This window comes from Mercenaria mercenaria, unplaced genomic scaffold, assembly GCF_021730395.1.
Source record: "Mercenaria mercenaria strain notata unplaced genomic scaffold, MADL_Memer_1 contig_3866, whole genome shotgun sequence".
Taxonomy (NCBI): Eukaryota; Metazoa; Mollusca; class Bivalvia; order Venerida; family Veneridae; genus Mercenaria; species Mercenaria mercenaria.
The window spans coordinates 36512-53750 of NW_026462047.1; positions in this window are offsets into that span (position 1 = coordinate 36512).

A 17239-nucleotide genomic window follows, 5' to 3' on the forward strand; every position below is an offset into this window, starting at 1 on the left:
AGTTAACACTAGAAACTTCTAAGGGCCATAACTCTAATGTTACTTGGGCAATCTGACTGAAACTTGACGGGCCGCAAGAACTCATAGTGGTGAACATGTATATGAAGTTTTAAATAAATATTCCCAACCATTTCTTAGATATGGCTCCGGACGGACAGAAAGACGGACGTTCCTACATATGGATACTTATGTGGCTACTCTTTTGTTCTCTCTATTGTTCTTTTAGCCACGTAAGAGAAAAAAAGCCACATAAAAGCCTTACGGAATGAATGACATCAAAGAAAATGTACAGTTACCTATTGTTCCTATAGCCACCTAAGTATGCAAATGTGAGCTCGGACGGAAGGACGGACGGACAGACAACGCCAAAACTATATCCCTCCGACTTTCGTCGTGGGATAACAAGTTGGAAATACCTCAGAGAAATGGCAACACTGTTAACAGATACACAGCAGACTAACATAACTTTTAGAATAATAGCCGGTGTAAAAAAACCAGCGAACATGTGTTTGTTTATTTACAACGACCTGATCAAAGTAATTCACAAGAACATAACCCACATTTATTAGATACATTTAAAGTTAATGCAGCAGATAATGATTTTAGGCTAGAATCTTACCGTATTGAAGTTGGTAATGGGTTTTTTTATCCCGAAACGGAATATACAAGTATATCAAGAATTTATGTTGCTGTTCTTAATTATTTTCATAAACAAATTAATAAAACCACTGGAAGTCTCTTAAATTTATCAAATTTTAAAAAATTGTTTGGATTTGTTCATTTTAACTTAGAATTTAAAAAGGAAGGAATAACAGAAGATCCTAAGCATATTACATTAACAGCTAAATTAAATGTTCCGCCAGCAGCTTATATCCGTGTTTACGCAATTGTATTGTATGAAAAAACAGTTGAAATATATACTACTGGAAATGAACTTGTTATTGTTTAAATAAAACATATATAAAACATATAATGACATCAAATTATATTGAATATAAAATAAATTTAACAGATGGACAAAAGAAAAATTTGGCAAGAGCTTACAATGATAAAATTCCACACACTTTTAGATTAAAATATGAACAATTGCGTGGAAACATTCCTTTACTTTTAACAAAAACACAGATTAATCAAATTGAAAAGTCTATTAGGAATAAGAAGGGATTAGAAATTACAATTTCAAAAAAACAAATGTCCAGTCGAGGTCAAAACGGAGGATACTTGGGAGCTTTGGCTGGTCTGTTAGGTCGAACAGTACTTCCGGTAGCTACAAAAATAGCTCCAAAAATATTAGGACAGTTAGGCGTTGGAGCTTTGTCCAATCTTGCCAGTACCGGTGTTAGTAAAATACTTAGAAATGGTACGACTTCGGTATCTAATGATAAGAAAAATATGATATTACCATATCTTACACCTAATCAAAGAAAACAATTAAGGGAAATTGTAATTAAATTAACACAAAAAACAAAAACAAGATGGTGGATTCTTAGGTATGTTGGCTGCTAGTCTCGGGATACCTTTGATTACATCCCTTCTTAGTGGAAAAGGTATAGAAATTGATTCTCAACGAAGACCTTACAGACGAATTCCTTTAGTAAAAAAAAAAAAAATAAACAAACCTATTTCTAACTTTGAAATTGAACAATGGGTAAAACATTTAAAAATTAAAAACTTTAGGGGTGTATTTAGTAGAAATAATCTACCGAAAACAAAGTTAAATAAGGAGTGTGGAATAATCAATTTAGATAATTCTATCGGACCCGGAACACACTGGGTTTGTTATGTAAATGAAATATACTTTGACCCGTTCGGTTTACCTCCACCAAAAGAAATAATCAAATATATACCTGAAGTATAACCGCATACAATAACAAGGAAAAACAAGTGTATTGGGTGGTTACTAAAAGTTAACAATGTAAAACAAAATGAACAAACAATTATAAATTATTTTAATAAAAAAGGTTAAAAACTATTATAAATTGTTTTTCAGTGTGGAGTTTAAAGTTTTCATCCGGGTTTTTAATGAAATATATTTTAAATAAAACTATATTTTCATTTTTAAATATATGTTTTCTTCATTCGGTTAAACCAGAGGTTTCCACAGTAAGTTGTTAAAACCTGTGTTTGTTTTTTTTTTAGTTTGCCGGTATTGGTCAGTTTAGGTTAAGGGCAAGGGTCAAGTTGGGGTCAAAGTGGCTTAAAAGCGCTATATTGCTATATTACTATTAAGGGTACATACAGAAACCTGAGATCCTATAGGTAAAACCTTTCTGTCAAAATATCAGTATGATTGATTAAGAAATGAGGATGATAGAGTTTAAACAGTGAAAAACGACATTATTTGATAAACGAAGAGACCATCAACTCTAACCATCTAATCAGTTATCAAACTTGAACGAGATCAGATAGATATACACGTGCCGTGTTTTATTTCAAAGGAGTTTAAAAACACAATGCAGTATTTGGTCCTTCTGCGTTTACCCGAATAAACTATTTTGTCATAAACAATTTTGGTGACGAGCATAAAAGTAATAAAATGTAGAGTAACAAGAGCAAGTTTCAACAGTAATTTATTTTCACATTACTATTCATTCAATACCTCTTAACTAAAGTATTATATTTCCTTTGATAGTAACCCAAGACATTCAAGCTGTCTCTGTACACCTCTCGCTTATGTATCAATCTATATGTAGAAGGCTTGTGCAACATCACTTTATTATCTCATCAACTTCCTGTTTATAGCCAGTTAAACCCGTTTGTGAACCAGTGTACGTAAGTCTCTTTTCGAAAATAAAATTGAATCATAAACATGATACAACCCTTTGGCACAAACTTATTGACATCTAATAAAGTTGTCGCTTCACAGGTGTGTGCAGTTCAACAATAAAAATATATACAGCTTAATGGTTCGGTCTTAATCAACAACTGTATTAATTATAATTTGTACCAGATTTTCTTAAAATTAGATTATATTGCGGGATTTTAAAAACTAAAATAATGTCTTTGCAGACAACTGGGTATATGTTAGCTAGAACATTGAATGCTTATGAAAACTTACAGAATGGAAAAAAATGAGATACTGTTATTAAAACTAGGTATAAACGTTTTTAATTATTAACTATTGTATTTGTTTAAATGGTTAGTTTACGGTCATCTTCAATATCAAATACCAAACTAATGTGATACAAAATGGTCGATGTAAATACTAAGTACCTGTTTCTGATTGCTTCCAAAAATTTGAGAGCTGCTGTCATATTCTTCTTTTCGCTATGCAGATCACATTAGCCGCGGGTTCCCTACAAAGGCATATTTTCCCCTACTAGATATGTGTTTGAGAAAGGAAACTCAAGAACACTGCCGTTTGTGTAACCTTATTGACTGTGCTTGCTCTACAAGGACTAATGTCTTTTTTTCAGGTAGGCAATATGTATTTTGTCTTTTTGAATGATCTTCTAGATGGTTTTCCAAACACAGATGAGCCTCTGACTCATTTAGCTACTGATATGTTAATTTCTGTACTTTACAGACATGCTCCTTCTAGAAAAATACTGCGTCAAAACACGAGCCAACTGGATTAATTCATATAATACTTAATGTTTATTTACACTAACATATATACACGTGTAATGATGTGATTATTTTCAAAATATGGAGCTTAAAAGTTATGTCGCTTACATTTTTGTATAAAAGAAATTATTATTAAAAAAAGTGGTTGGATAACAAAAATAGTTCTGTTTATTTGGATCTGTCTAAAGTATTTTACTTGATCAATCATTATTCTCTTGCATAAGCTTTTATCATTCTTACTTTGGTGTACATTTCATCTTGACAAAAAATTCACAGCAAACTTACATTTCTACCACAGGGCTCAGTCCTGTATTGCTTTTGACTTGTGCGAATGATTTAGCCTCATCTATAGAAAATATTATTCTTTTTAATAGACAATGATCTCACCAATGTTCATGACTGGTGTGAATAAAACAAATTGTTTGTCAATATAGCTAAAGCTATTTATATATCTACGAGGCACAGAGTAAATCGTAATGCAGAATCACTTCTTGCCTGCTGTATATTTTTCAGGCAAAATAGTTTTAAATATATTCCCTCGTTAGTAAGAACTTTATTTTCATTATCATCGTAAATATTATTATTATTCAATATAAAGTTGCTTTTTGTGCTCTAATCCGCAATTACTAGTCACCGAAACCTTGTTGACGTAGGTGTAATTCCCTCTCCGCTGAATATTTCAATTGCACTTTTCACGAATATCTTTGATCTTCATTCAAATGTGAAAAAAAATAAAGTACCCTGCAATTCATAATTACAATTGGGGCTTCCGGCTTCATTTTAGTTAACAACAATCTTTACTTCCAGTTCCATTTTCATCAAGAATATCTTAGACCAGTGTGGCATAAACAACGGTATAGGCAAATATAGCGATAAAAATTGAAATGATAATTATATAATATTTAAAAAGAAAAAAAAAAGAATATATATATATATATATATATATATATATATATATATATATATATATATATATATATATAAAGTCCAGATAATTTCAAGTCACTTTTTATTTAATTAACACCTCGTACATGTATTTTTTCCAAATATACAACATAAAAAGTTATATTTAAAGTACTATAAAATTGAAATTGCATATGCCTGCACAAAATAAAATTATTATCTGAAGAATTAATTTATTCTTAAATGTTCATTTTCTTATGTAATGTCATTTTAGCCGTTATAAAAGTAAGCCCCTTTTTATGTACGGATCTTGAACCGAAAACTTAAAGTAGCATGTTCCGATCTCCAGAGCTTAAAAGGAAAAGTATATAATACAAGTTTAATCACTCATTGATTAAACCAATTTACGCGCTGTCTTCTCGCCCTTGCTTCTACACACCTTATTTTTCTTACCCGTTCGTGCAGTGTACTATTTTTAGCCGCCTATATAAACCGTCGTTTTGCCGCATTCAAAATTCTTCTCTGGAACTTACTTTGAAAGATAGATAATGTCATTTTACACTATTAGTTGAACTGTAAAAAAAAACACTTTTTTTTTGCTTTCTACTACATATAAACTCGTTTGATTTCATATTTTAGAAACTAACTAATACTGATTTTGGATTAAATTGAAAATAAAAAGACGAGCTGATCCTCTGTTTATAACTATATGGGAAGGAATCCATTTCGAGTTGTCCAAATTTAAATGTCTAAAACAGTAGAATTTATAAGGAGGTTAATAATTTATTATTGAATCTCTAATAATAAAAGGAAAGTTATATACAATATTAGAAATGAATCCTATTTAAATAAGTTCAGAGCTGCTGGCCCGCGGCTTTGTGTCAAACATATAATTTTCGCAACTGGTCTCAAATTCTGTTCCGAAAGATTTGTAAAATGAGAAGGTTCAAGTATAAATTTATATCGTGTATTCCGGTATTTTGAAATCATACACATATACATTCAAAAGTTCAAATTGCAATATAATAAACATATAGCGTTGCAGTGCTGCACACATAAGGTTGTCGGCATTCAAAAAGTATAATTCAAATGTATGCCTAGGTTTTCATTGACGTTGATGTGTGTAGGATTTACTTGAACAAAATAATTTTGATATGAAGTCATGGGGCGGCAACAAGCTAATTCATCAAATATATTTCATTTATATATATATCTTACTTTTTTCTTTCTCGCTTAACAAATCGAGATGCCAAAACGCAAAAGTAGTGCTTCGGAGACCCAGACACTCTCTAACCTGGTTCAGGCCAAAAGGAGAAAGAATGATGACACCCCTCCTCCTCAAATGCTTGTCCCACCGGAAGATACTGCAGTCGATGAGAACAAGGAAACAACAAGTGCTGTGAATTTACAATTTACAAATATGTTGTCAGCACACGTGTCCTTGGCGCTTAAGGAAAACATATGGTCTAACAATTTTCTTGAACTGTATCAGCTTTTACCCGAAAGTTCATCTGAAAACAGGCAAAACATTAAATAGAGATCCAGTTGTATCTTCAATGAAACATCGCCAAGAATTTTAGAAAATATTGACACTTGGACTGGCTGGTTTCATTTTTTTATTTCGGTTTATATCTTATAACACCCAGATGAAATGAATAACCTCTTGCAGTATATATCAAATATAAGGCAAGCCGTGACTAAATTTACTGCAGAGTCTTTTTATGACTAAATATGTGTTTTGAGGAATTGTTACAATGAGAAACAGTCGATCCGAAACTTTGGATGTTATGTATGCAGTCTTAACAGTCAACAAGTATAAATCATCAAGTCTCAAAAATGTCCTTTCCCTTTAACAAATAGGGTTTCTGTGTCAATAGGGCGTGTTCATATTCACATTTATGCCTAAAATGCTCTGACACTCACCCTGCCTTTAGCTGTCCTGTCGGTAGAGGTCAATCATAACAGAACATCCGGTCTATGCAAAGACAAAACATAAGACCTATTCATACCACGTACTTAGAACCTGTACCTATTGTTCTGGCATTTTATCCCTTGGGTCCTGATATGAAAACAAAAATGTCATGTTAAGGTCTGATAATCTGTCTTTGGTACACATTCTTAACAAAAGTCTTCAAAGAAAAAACGTGTAATTACTCTGATTAGACACCTTGTGCTTATTGTATTAATTGTATTCTCAATTCAGCAAAGTTTACCCAAACGTGTGTTATATAGCGACAGTAGGTAGTTTACCTAATGGGTGCAGTTTACCCAATTTAATGTACATGTTTATATAATTTTAGTGCAGGTCAGTTTAATTTCTGTCATATATTTATAGATGCAGTTGTATTTGTTTGATATACACATTTTCAGTTTAGGTCACACCAAACTGATTACCTGTTCGTTGGATTTCCCGCACCAATTTGACAGGAAATGAAAAAAAATATTTTAATTTTTTTTTGACCGCCCGCACCTGGCGTATTTTTTTGCGCTGGGACGAAATCAGCAGGAACGAAAAAAAAAAGGAAATTCCCAAGTTTAAACGCACCTTGCTTGTAATTTATCGGAGCAAGGAAGAACATGTTCTCTAATACAGTCACCGATGTATGAGCTTATTCGATCACTTTAAATATCGGGCATAACAAAATGGCAGGCCCCTATGTCTTTTTTTTTTTTTATCTCATGCCGAGATGACGAACGGCAGGTATTTTCAGCAACAGCTGTTGAGATATCCCCAAGCTGCAGTTTTACAGAGATGTTAGGGCTGCTGCGCTATCCAATAAGATGAATCTTTCCGCAGATACAGTCGTGTAAAACCCGCTGGGGTTATGTGTGTTTCTCAAACACAGGTTTTTGTTTTTGTTGATTGTTCTACAATTCTTAATTTGGTTTGAGTGATATTAAAGATGGTACACGACAATACATCAGGAATTCTAGGCATTTGCTTATATGTCACTCAAAAGTGTCAACATTTGTTTTTATTTACTTTGTAAAGTCAAACTCTCAAAGTGCTGGATTTTCATTTGATTTCTGACAGTGAAACCCAGCCTGCAGACTTGGCATCGAATAGTACCACCTCAGATTAACAGGTTCAGTAGAGTGCTGTGTGATTTGCATTTGTAATAGATACATGTTGTCCAGCACTTCAAAGGTTAAAAGGTCTAATGTCACGAGCAGAGAAAATTGTCGTATGGGATAAATAAGACATTTCAGAATAATAAAAGCGCTGATATATTTCTTACTTTTTATTGTATGCATCACACATTAAACATTCATTACTCCAAAGACAATGCTGTCTGAATGTTACTTCACACTCATTTTTCCGGCTTACGAATAGAAATACATTTGATAAACATGACACAAGCGATTATCTTTTTTATTTCATCGCTCTTCGCTCGCTTCAATAAATGATGATTTGAAAAAAAAAATAATTTTTTTTTCGCTCGTTCGCCCCAAATATTTTTGAGAAAAAAAATCCGAAGAACAAGACATCAATTTGGTGTGGCCTTAGCACAGCTTACCAAAACGTTTGTCATATTATGACGATATGTACAGGTTACCTAATGGATGAAGTTTGCCCTTTGTTTTACTCGGTATAATGGGTGCAGTTATACTCATGACAAGTGATAGCGTTTACTATATTTTCAATGGATCTGCTATTGCCAAAAATATGGTTGAATACGGTATTTAGCCGGCGATCCAACATTGGCAAATGGTATCAAGTGTAAAGGTAGCCCGTTGTAGGACCCCTATACAGCAGTAACTATTTGACAATTTTTATTGTTAATATGAATAATGGTAGTCAGGATTCGTTCTCTAAAAGTAACGGAATAAAAAGTCCCATCTTTCCTTATCCAATTAAAAAACTCCATGACGCTTATAATTAAAGATTTCACACCGTCAGATGTTTTTCAGGCAAATTCAATGTATGGATAGTTGCCTCATCCTTAAAGAGAATTCCTATATTTTTTTTCATTTCATATAATTTTTTCAAATTCACATATATGATAGGAAAATTTATGCTAAAAACAATGAACAAATAAAAACAATGGGTCACCAGGCTTGTTTTTGTGAAAAATTGTTTTGAATACACCCACTTTGCTGTTTGAAACTGCCAGCGATTTTTCAACATTTTCATAATTTTCTGCTTTTTTATAAATACCAAGCAAAATATACATCAAGACAGCACAATAAGGTTTATTCATTTTACAGATTTTATTATATACTTAACATAGTCATATTTGTAATACTATATCCTTACAATAATGGGTACAAATAAAAAAAAAATAAATATTGTTTCATATTCACTTTTGTGATTTTCTTTCAATGAAAATTACCCATAGTGAAGATTTATTTTTTAATTTTGAAAAACACTGTTTCATAGAATATTTTCCTGTTTTTCTTGTGTGTAAGTAATTGTATTGTGAGCATAAAAATGGCTGAAAATGTATGGGTCACCAGGCTAAATTTTATGTTAAGACCGCTTGAATACAACACCTGTTCGGATGAAAAATGGCGCGAACCAAATTGATTACATGTATATCTGCTAGAAGTTAAAAAAAAAAGTTTTAAAAATTCTTAATTCTTTCTATAACTGAATATTAAATAATCTGAAAGGTGATATTGTCTTATCAGTACTAAGTCAATTTTCTTACATTATCTTGGTACTAAAATGCGATGCGAAAACACAACCACAAAAATGGCAAGATACCTGTCAGGCATGATACTTGTCAATACAACATAAACCAGTTTCAACATTTGATTACTGATAAAAGTTATCAAAAATGTTATTTCATTCAAGATTCCTCATATCTAAGATTGTCTATCACATGTTTCAACAAATGTTGACTTCACTTCAGTTTTCCATAGAAAGTGTCGGCTGCGCAGAAAGATGCGCATAAAAAACTACAGGAATTCCCTTTAATACGAGGTACTAGCCAGATTAGCTTTACACACAATTGGAGGTCAAGTAGTATGGAGATATATGAGTAAGATGAAAATTGAAGACATTCAGCCTATCATTGATTATCTCTCGTCTTATTTGGTGATACATTGTGATGGGAATAAAACAGGTAATAAAACGTCTGCTGTCGCCAACTTTAAGCTTTAATTGATTATTTAAAAATTCAGTTGCCACATACGAAAATCATATGGTCTCAAATATTACCAAGACGCTCTTAGAGATATATGTCTGATGATGAGCGATCATGTTGAATGATTAATAGGACATATAGATGTGATTCCGTGATTTGTTCTTGAGACACTTTACGTATTATAAATCAAAGATTTAACTTTGTAGACACATTGTTTTAAATAAAATGCGAAAGCAAAACTGAAAAAAGTATGATACACTCAAACCTGTCAATAAAGGCTACCACCGGGAGAGACAATAAGTGGTTTTAACCTACTTATTGGTAGGTTAATATACATGTACGCTTTAAATATTAAAAAACAAAACCAGCTACAAAAATGTGTCACTAGAGCCAGGTGATCTCTATTCAGAGGTGAGCACAGGATTGAATTTATATTCGTATGTATTCTCTGCTGATCTAGTATCTATTTTATTTTTTAAAAGCTTGTTACTCCCATTTTCATGTCTAAAATACGAAGTTTCTTGACAATAGCAAATAAGATAATATTTTCAACTATGACCTTTTAAATGTATACCGTTCAAATAATGTCATTTTTACGGCAGCATGTTTTATTCATTTTTATGCCAGTGCCCATCAGCGCGATGGAAGGAAGGCGAAGATAGAATAGTACATAGCCAATTTCGCCATATATGATTCTCATATGAAATGATTACCATATGAAATTCATATGAATTTCTTATGATAATCATATCGTAAAACGATCATATGCTTTTCATATGTGATATTTTATATGATTTTCATATGAAGGTTTTCATATGCTACTCATATGAAACAATTAACATATAAAAATCATATGGAATATTGTCCATATGAGAACCATATGTTTTTGATATGAAACTCATATACATATTTTATTGTATTATGAAAACAAAATAGTGGAGACAATGACGTTCTGTACAACATCCTCCTCCGGGAACTGTTCAGAACTAGAGCTACATGTGATTTTGCGCGTTTCGGCCTTTTTTTTAGATGGAATGGCCTACCACCAAAGGGATGGAAATGACTGATAAATAAATGTACAAAAATATATGCAGCGCGGGTCATAAATCATGAGGGTGGAGTTGGGGGATCTCCATCATAAAGATTTTGTTATTTTAACTTCAATCTAATGAGTTTAAGATGCGATATTTAGCCCCTTTAAATGTTAAAACTTTATTTTTCGGACAAGCAGTAAAATGTATAAACAGACAAAGCGGTTGGTGCGTGGGCTTTGGCAAATTAGGGGATCTCCCTTAAAAACATTTCAAGGCGCAAATCGTGCACTTTGATGAGTTCTCGGTATAATTCTGTGTTCTGTTTTCCTTGAAACTTGATACTGTAACAAAAACAAAAATCGGACGATTTTGCGACCTCCCCCGCCCCCACCAACCGAAGTTGCGGCTACGCTATATACTGCTAAAATATCTTCTTTTGCATCTAATCGCTACAGAATAGTTCACATTTTGAGAATATTACCGGGCTTTGATCTATGACCTTGACCCCTAACTGACCGGGTTCGAACCCGACTTGACCTGTTTTCTCTAGGGATTGGTTTGCCTTTTGCAACAATGTATCATTTATTTAAATCAGACATCAGGTTATAAAAATATGACTCCTCTGACAAGGCTCACCCCTCTGTTCTCTATTAAATATAATTATAAAGAATGCATATTTTCACGAAAAATGATATATTTTAAGACGGTCCCACGACGAAACTGTCGGCGGTAAAAATATACAAATTATATATCTCTTTACACAATGTATTAGATTTAATCATAAAAGTTATTTCATAAACATATTTTGTTATTGGGACATTCTACAATTATTTGAAGTTAATGAAAAACACGGACGTTTTCCGTACAGAAAATTACGAAAATACAGCTTTTATCCTAAATTACGTACAGACGCACGAATATATGTGTTTGTTCTTGTCACAAACTTTCAGATTTTGTCATTTTCTATCAAAACAAGTATTTATTTACCCAAAATAAATATTTTATACGCAGTTTTTCCTTATTTAACGTCAAATATTTTAAGTCAAAAAGGTTAAAGTTCATGCAGGAAATGTTCCCGTCGAAGAAGAAAATTGTTTTTCATATTCGTTTAAACAATATTTCCAACTACTTATTAAAAGAAATTTCAGTTTCATAACGTATTCCTAACGTTTTTTATAATAAAATGAAATTGATGAATTTTTCGAAAAAAATGCGACCAGAATTAGCGTTAATTAAATGGTCCCTATCGTCAGTCTACAGATCGTACAGACAGACAAAACTTACTGAAACTATTTATTTCAATAGAAATAATTGATATACACCAAAGCCTTAGTTGATGTAATTGTTTTTTAGAAAAATAAGGTGTATTGTCGTGCATTCTTTGCTTTTTGACATGGCACCCATGACTCTTATTGTCGGGTTTGAGCCTTTATGAAATTGTTCTTGAATAGTTCTACAAATACATGTAATATTTATTAATACATCTTTAGTACTTTTGTCGTAATATCTGATTGAAAATGACCAATTTTTGAAAGCAAAATATTAACAACATTTGATCTAAATAACCTCGACATGCGATAACTCTGCGATATTTGAGCGATAGGCTGTCGATAGGCTGTCGTGTGTCGTTGCTCGTTGTCGTGTGTCGCGTTGAATGTCGTGTGTCGTGGTTAAGCATTTTATGTCGACAGTCGACAATTCCACGACATGATATAATGTCAAGTGTCGTTGTACATTGCCGTGTCGAAGTTAATGAAACAGTTCAATATTTTTCATAGCGTCAGCACTATCTAGATCTAGATTTGTAAAGAGAATTGAGACAAGCAAAATACACTGAAATCGCTATCAACTGGAATCCTTGAAAACCGGAAACTCATCCAACTTTGAGAAATTTTGGTGTCGCAACTGAAAAACATCCATGTTAACTCATGAAGTTGTACAGCTATTAGGCCCCTAACCCGCGTGAAAAGTGAACGACCTTAAAGGCAGTCCGACTGTTAATTTGCACTTACCGCTACCATGATTGCATGCTTAATTCAGTCTTTAATTAGGCATAGGACATAAATCTGGTAAATTAAAGATAAGAAACTGAATAGGATTAGATATTAAACAGAGGCCTATCAGATTTCCATGTAATTATATTAAATATTTTGTTAACTTATGTAGCAATTATTCTCATTAGAAAACCACTTTAAAAGAAAAAAAAATGAAACGAACGGATAGGATATGAGTAAGTTTGAAAATACAGCACTAATTGCAATAAGAATACAATTATCAAAATATTTATCATATGACGACCGGCTACAACGTAAATTACAAAGAAAAAAATTAAAACACGTTTGATAACATAGGCTAATTAAAAAGTTCAGTTTGTTATCAAGCAATGACAGCGGTTTGGTGTACATATAGCGTCTTTAATAAAAGTTGTGACACATAAAAAACAAATTTTTTTACCATGTATAGATCTACATTAAAATATGCTATTTTCCGAACACCGTATCCGGTACAGGTACGGCACTGAAACTGAACACCGGATGGAAACCGAGTTGTTCCGAATTGAGCGTTTGTTTACAAATGGATGACATACACGCGAAATTACATCCACAACAATTCAAGCAGCACACTGACACATTACTGACAAGAAAGAAAAATGGCAGGTCAGCTCAAAGGCTACGCACAGACTGAATCAAGGGCAATCATGAAAAATCTATGCGATACCATACTGATTCCGTAAAGGCAGAGCAGGAAGCGCCGTTTTTATGTTTAGAAGAATGTTACATTATGTAAAATCTTCAATGAAACGTCAAGATAAAGTAATGTGCTGGTGGAAATTGAGTCTTTCGGTTTAACAAACTTTCAAGATGTGGTGACATTATTTCAGTTGCTAGCCCAATGAAAATGATGGGTACAGATAATGTTGTTTTTACGCTCTTTGGACAGTAAAGATGAACTAATCTAATGGAACTTAGCATTGTGTCCTCACTACCTGGCTGCGGGACAAACCAGGAATATCTTCATCCACTTTTGATCAAGAATCCGAATGGCGCCATTAGCGGCTATTTTGATATGAGCGGAGGTTCCACAGCCTGAGGCAAAACCTGGTGACCACCAGCTCTCAGTCCCTTGCAAATTATAGTATGAAGTATCCTCGGGAGCCCATGAGCCGTCCCTTTAATGATTTCCAGCAAAAGTGCATTTAAAATCTATAACACTTTAGGAAAATTTTAATCTTACCTTAATAAATGTTCCTATTTCTTTCAATCCATGCAATAATTTCAGAATAGTTTGCCAAGTTATAAAAAGAAACTAACAGAAAAACAGCACATGTCAGTTAGATATCGGCCATTTTGGAATGCCCTTGTGACGTCACACCAAGTTATTTGTCACATCACGTGACTTTCATTGAGGAAATGTAAACAAAGCAGACGTAAATTTTATCCTGAAAATTAAGCTTTTATTACAAAGAATATTCGATAAATCTTTGGAGGATGGGAATAAAAAAGTAAGTTTTAGTTGATTCAAAATGAAATTATGCTAATAATTCATGTTTTCTCTGCATAATTCATCATCTTCTTCCAAGAAAAAAATTAAAATGGAAGTAAAAAGTTTTTCCACAGTTTGCACATGTGCGGTGATAGATCTCGCGAGATATAAGTCAAAACTAAACATGGTAACGGGTCAAGGGAAGGGACGGCTCAAGGGCTTCCAACGATACTCATCATGGTGCAGTGAAACCTAGCAGAGTCTGCCTGTCATGTCAGGCTTGACACTGAATGGATGAAAAAAAGTAAGTTTCTCATTTATACTAGATACGTGAGCTCTATTGTGATGAAAACTTAAAATTTATTTGAATCACTCTCGTGTCCACTTCATGGGAAAAACCAATACTGTTCGCAGTGGTGTCGTATGTGAGAAGGCATGGTCGTGACCCTACAGTCAGGTGCTCAAACTCACGACCCCTGGATTGAAGTTACGAGGTCTTAAACTTGTGTGTGGTTTACATAAAGAAAATGGTCTAGACTCTATATATTGATATTTAGTAACCTTCCATGTTTTCAAACTTATAAATAGGATATCTTTTCTGCCATAAGTACATGTATGTACTATGCATGTACCCATTTCATTTCTATTGATCTTTATACACAAATGATATTATGCACCGCTTTGTCAACATGAAAAAAATATATTGTAGAATAAAAATCGGATCATATTCAAATGTTTACAGTGTATACAGCGGTGATTCATTTTCTTTTAGCCAATGACATTGAATACTGAATAGTAAGAAAACACAAACAGTCTCATTAAATTTTAATTATGTTTTAAATTTTTCACTTTTTAAATTTTTATAATTTTGTTACTATTTCTTGGCCCTCATTTAAACTGAACATGTATGAACAACAAAATGATTAATTAATCACACAAACATATTTTTCAGAGACACTGGAGCCTGAAGTGGTGCTTCAAATGGTCCTGTTACCAGAATATTTGGTCACAGTTAAAACAACTGAATAAAAATAGTATAAACTTTGAAGTCTAAGTGCATGCTTGACATATTTTTTGGGTAAGTGGAAAAAGCTGACAATTATGAGCTACATTTCTACATTTATAGTACAGACTGTTCTAAAGGCCAGGAACAAAGTCTGCAAAGATTTAATTGTTACAATAGTGCAGAATGAGATACTGATAATTAACTGGATTAGCATTCATGTCAGCAGTCAATCAAAACTTCGGTGTCAGAAATGCTTGATATCTATGGAAATAGATGTATCGTATCTGGCCTAATACGAAATAAAGAGTTAAATTATTTTGATTTTGGGCTAAGACTAAAAAAATTCTTTGTTTCCGGTAACATGCTAAAAAATTAGGGTAGGTAGGACGGGGAAAAGATTGAATTTCTTTAATAAGGGAAACTTTTCGGAAATTATTTTTGTGTCAAAAAAATGAATACAAATAAGGGGGTTATGCCTTTTGAGCATCAATAAGTTGATTTCAAACATTACTGGCCATGTTTAAAGCATAAAAAGTGCAGCTTAGCAACGTTTTATTAAAAAAAATATTCTCCAAGGCTATAAAAACGTAAAGGGTCGGGCCAAAAATTTAAGATAGGTTGGGATGCCGGAAACAAACAATTTTTTACACCCTATATCAGTATTCTGATTATTTTGAAGAAAACAATGCCAAGAAATTGGCATTTGTCACAATTGTGTGTAATCATAAATCGTTTTACATGAAGGGTTGGAATAATTAAGCTCGCATACTTGCAAAGTGCATGTGACTTTTGCCCAAACTCAGTCTCACAAAATTTTGCTGGTGTTAAATGGAATCGACAGCATTTATCATTTCTTTGACTTTCTGTTTCGATCTGCTGTAAATATGTATTTATTCATGGTGCTTTACATGGTACGCACAATTGATGATGTTTTTACATAGTGTGCGGCCTGGCAGGGGTGGCGAAATCTGATTTTGACTTGCTTGTCCGTTTTTGCCAATTGCTATTTTTTACTTGTCCGTATGATAGTTATAAATATAGTAAATTCTGGTCAAATTTCACTTGTCCGTACAAGCTTTGGGACAACCTGGGCAATACGGACAATTGAATTTGCCACCCCTGCCTGGTTACAACATGATATTTTATTTGTGTCTGCATGTGTATTGTGGCGTAAGACGGTAAGTATGAAGTATTTCTACAATTATATTGTGGAGTAAGTAAGTATAAAGTGTGACTGCAGTTGTATTGTAGAGTAAGTATATTAAAGATTTATTAAAGTAGATCTATGGTAACTATTATGAATACATTGTCATGGAGTAAGTATGAAGTGCGTTCACAATTGTGTCATGGAGTACTTTTGAAGTACAACCACATTTATATCGTAGAATAAGTATGAAGTATGTCTATACAGTATGTTGTATTGTGAAGTATAAAATATGTCTACAGATGTATGGTGGAGTAAGTATGAAGTATATCTACAGATGTATCATGGAGTAAGTATGAAGTATGTTTACAGATGTATGGTGGTATAAGTATGAAATTTGTATACAGATGTATCATGGAGTAAGTATGAGGTATGTCTACAGATGTGTCATGGAGTAAATATGAAGTATATCTACATATGTATCATGGAGTAAGTATGAAATATGTCTACAGAAGTATGGTGGGATAAGTATGAAGTTTGACTATAGTCATATTGTGTAGTATTTATAAAGTATGATAACATGGATTTAGTATATTGTGCTTTCACAGTTGTAATTTGTTGATCAAGTATGAAAAGTTATAATGACTGTTTAAAGTTGTATTATGTATAATATGGAATAAATATGAATTATGTCCTCAGTTGTATTGTGTATCAAACATTAAATTTGTCTACAAGTTATGTTATGAATTTTTTTACTCACTAAAAAAGCACTCGAATTCTAACCCTGACATGCACATTTATAGTACATATAAGCTGTGGCGGTTTTACTAAATTTAGCCTTTTGGTGGGCATTAGTATCATGTATAAATTTGTTACAGATGATAAATTTTGCAGATGACCACATCATGTACTGTTAATTCCTAATTCATCAATGCCATGATTGAACAGCAATTCACTAGTAAACGTTTCACTGTATATAGAAACAAGCAAATCCTCAGTCTTTTAAATTTCT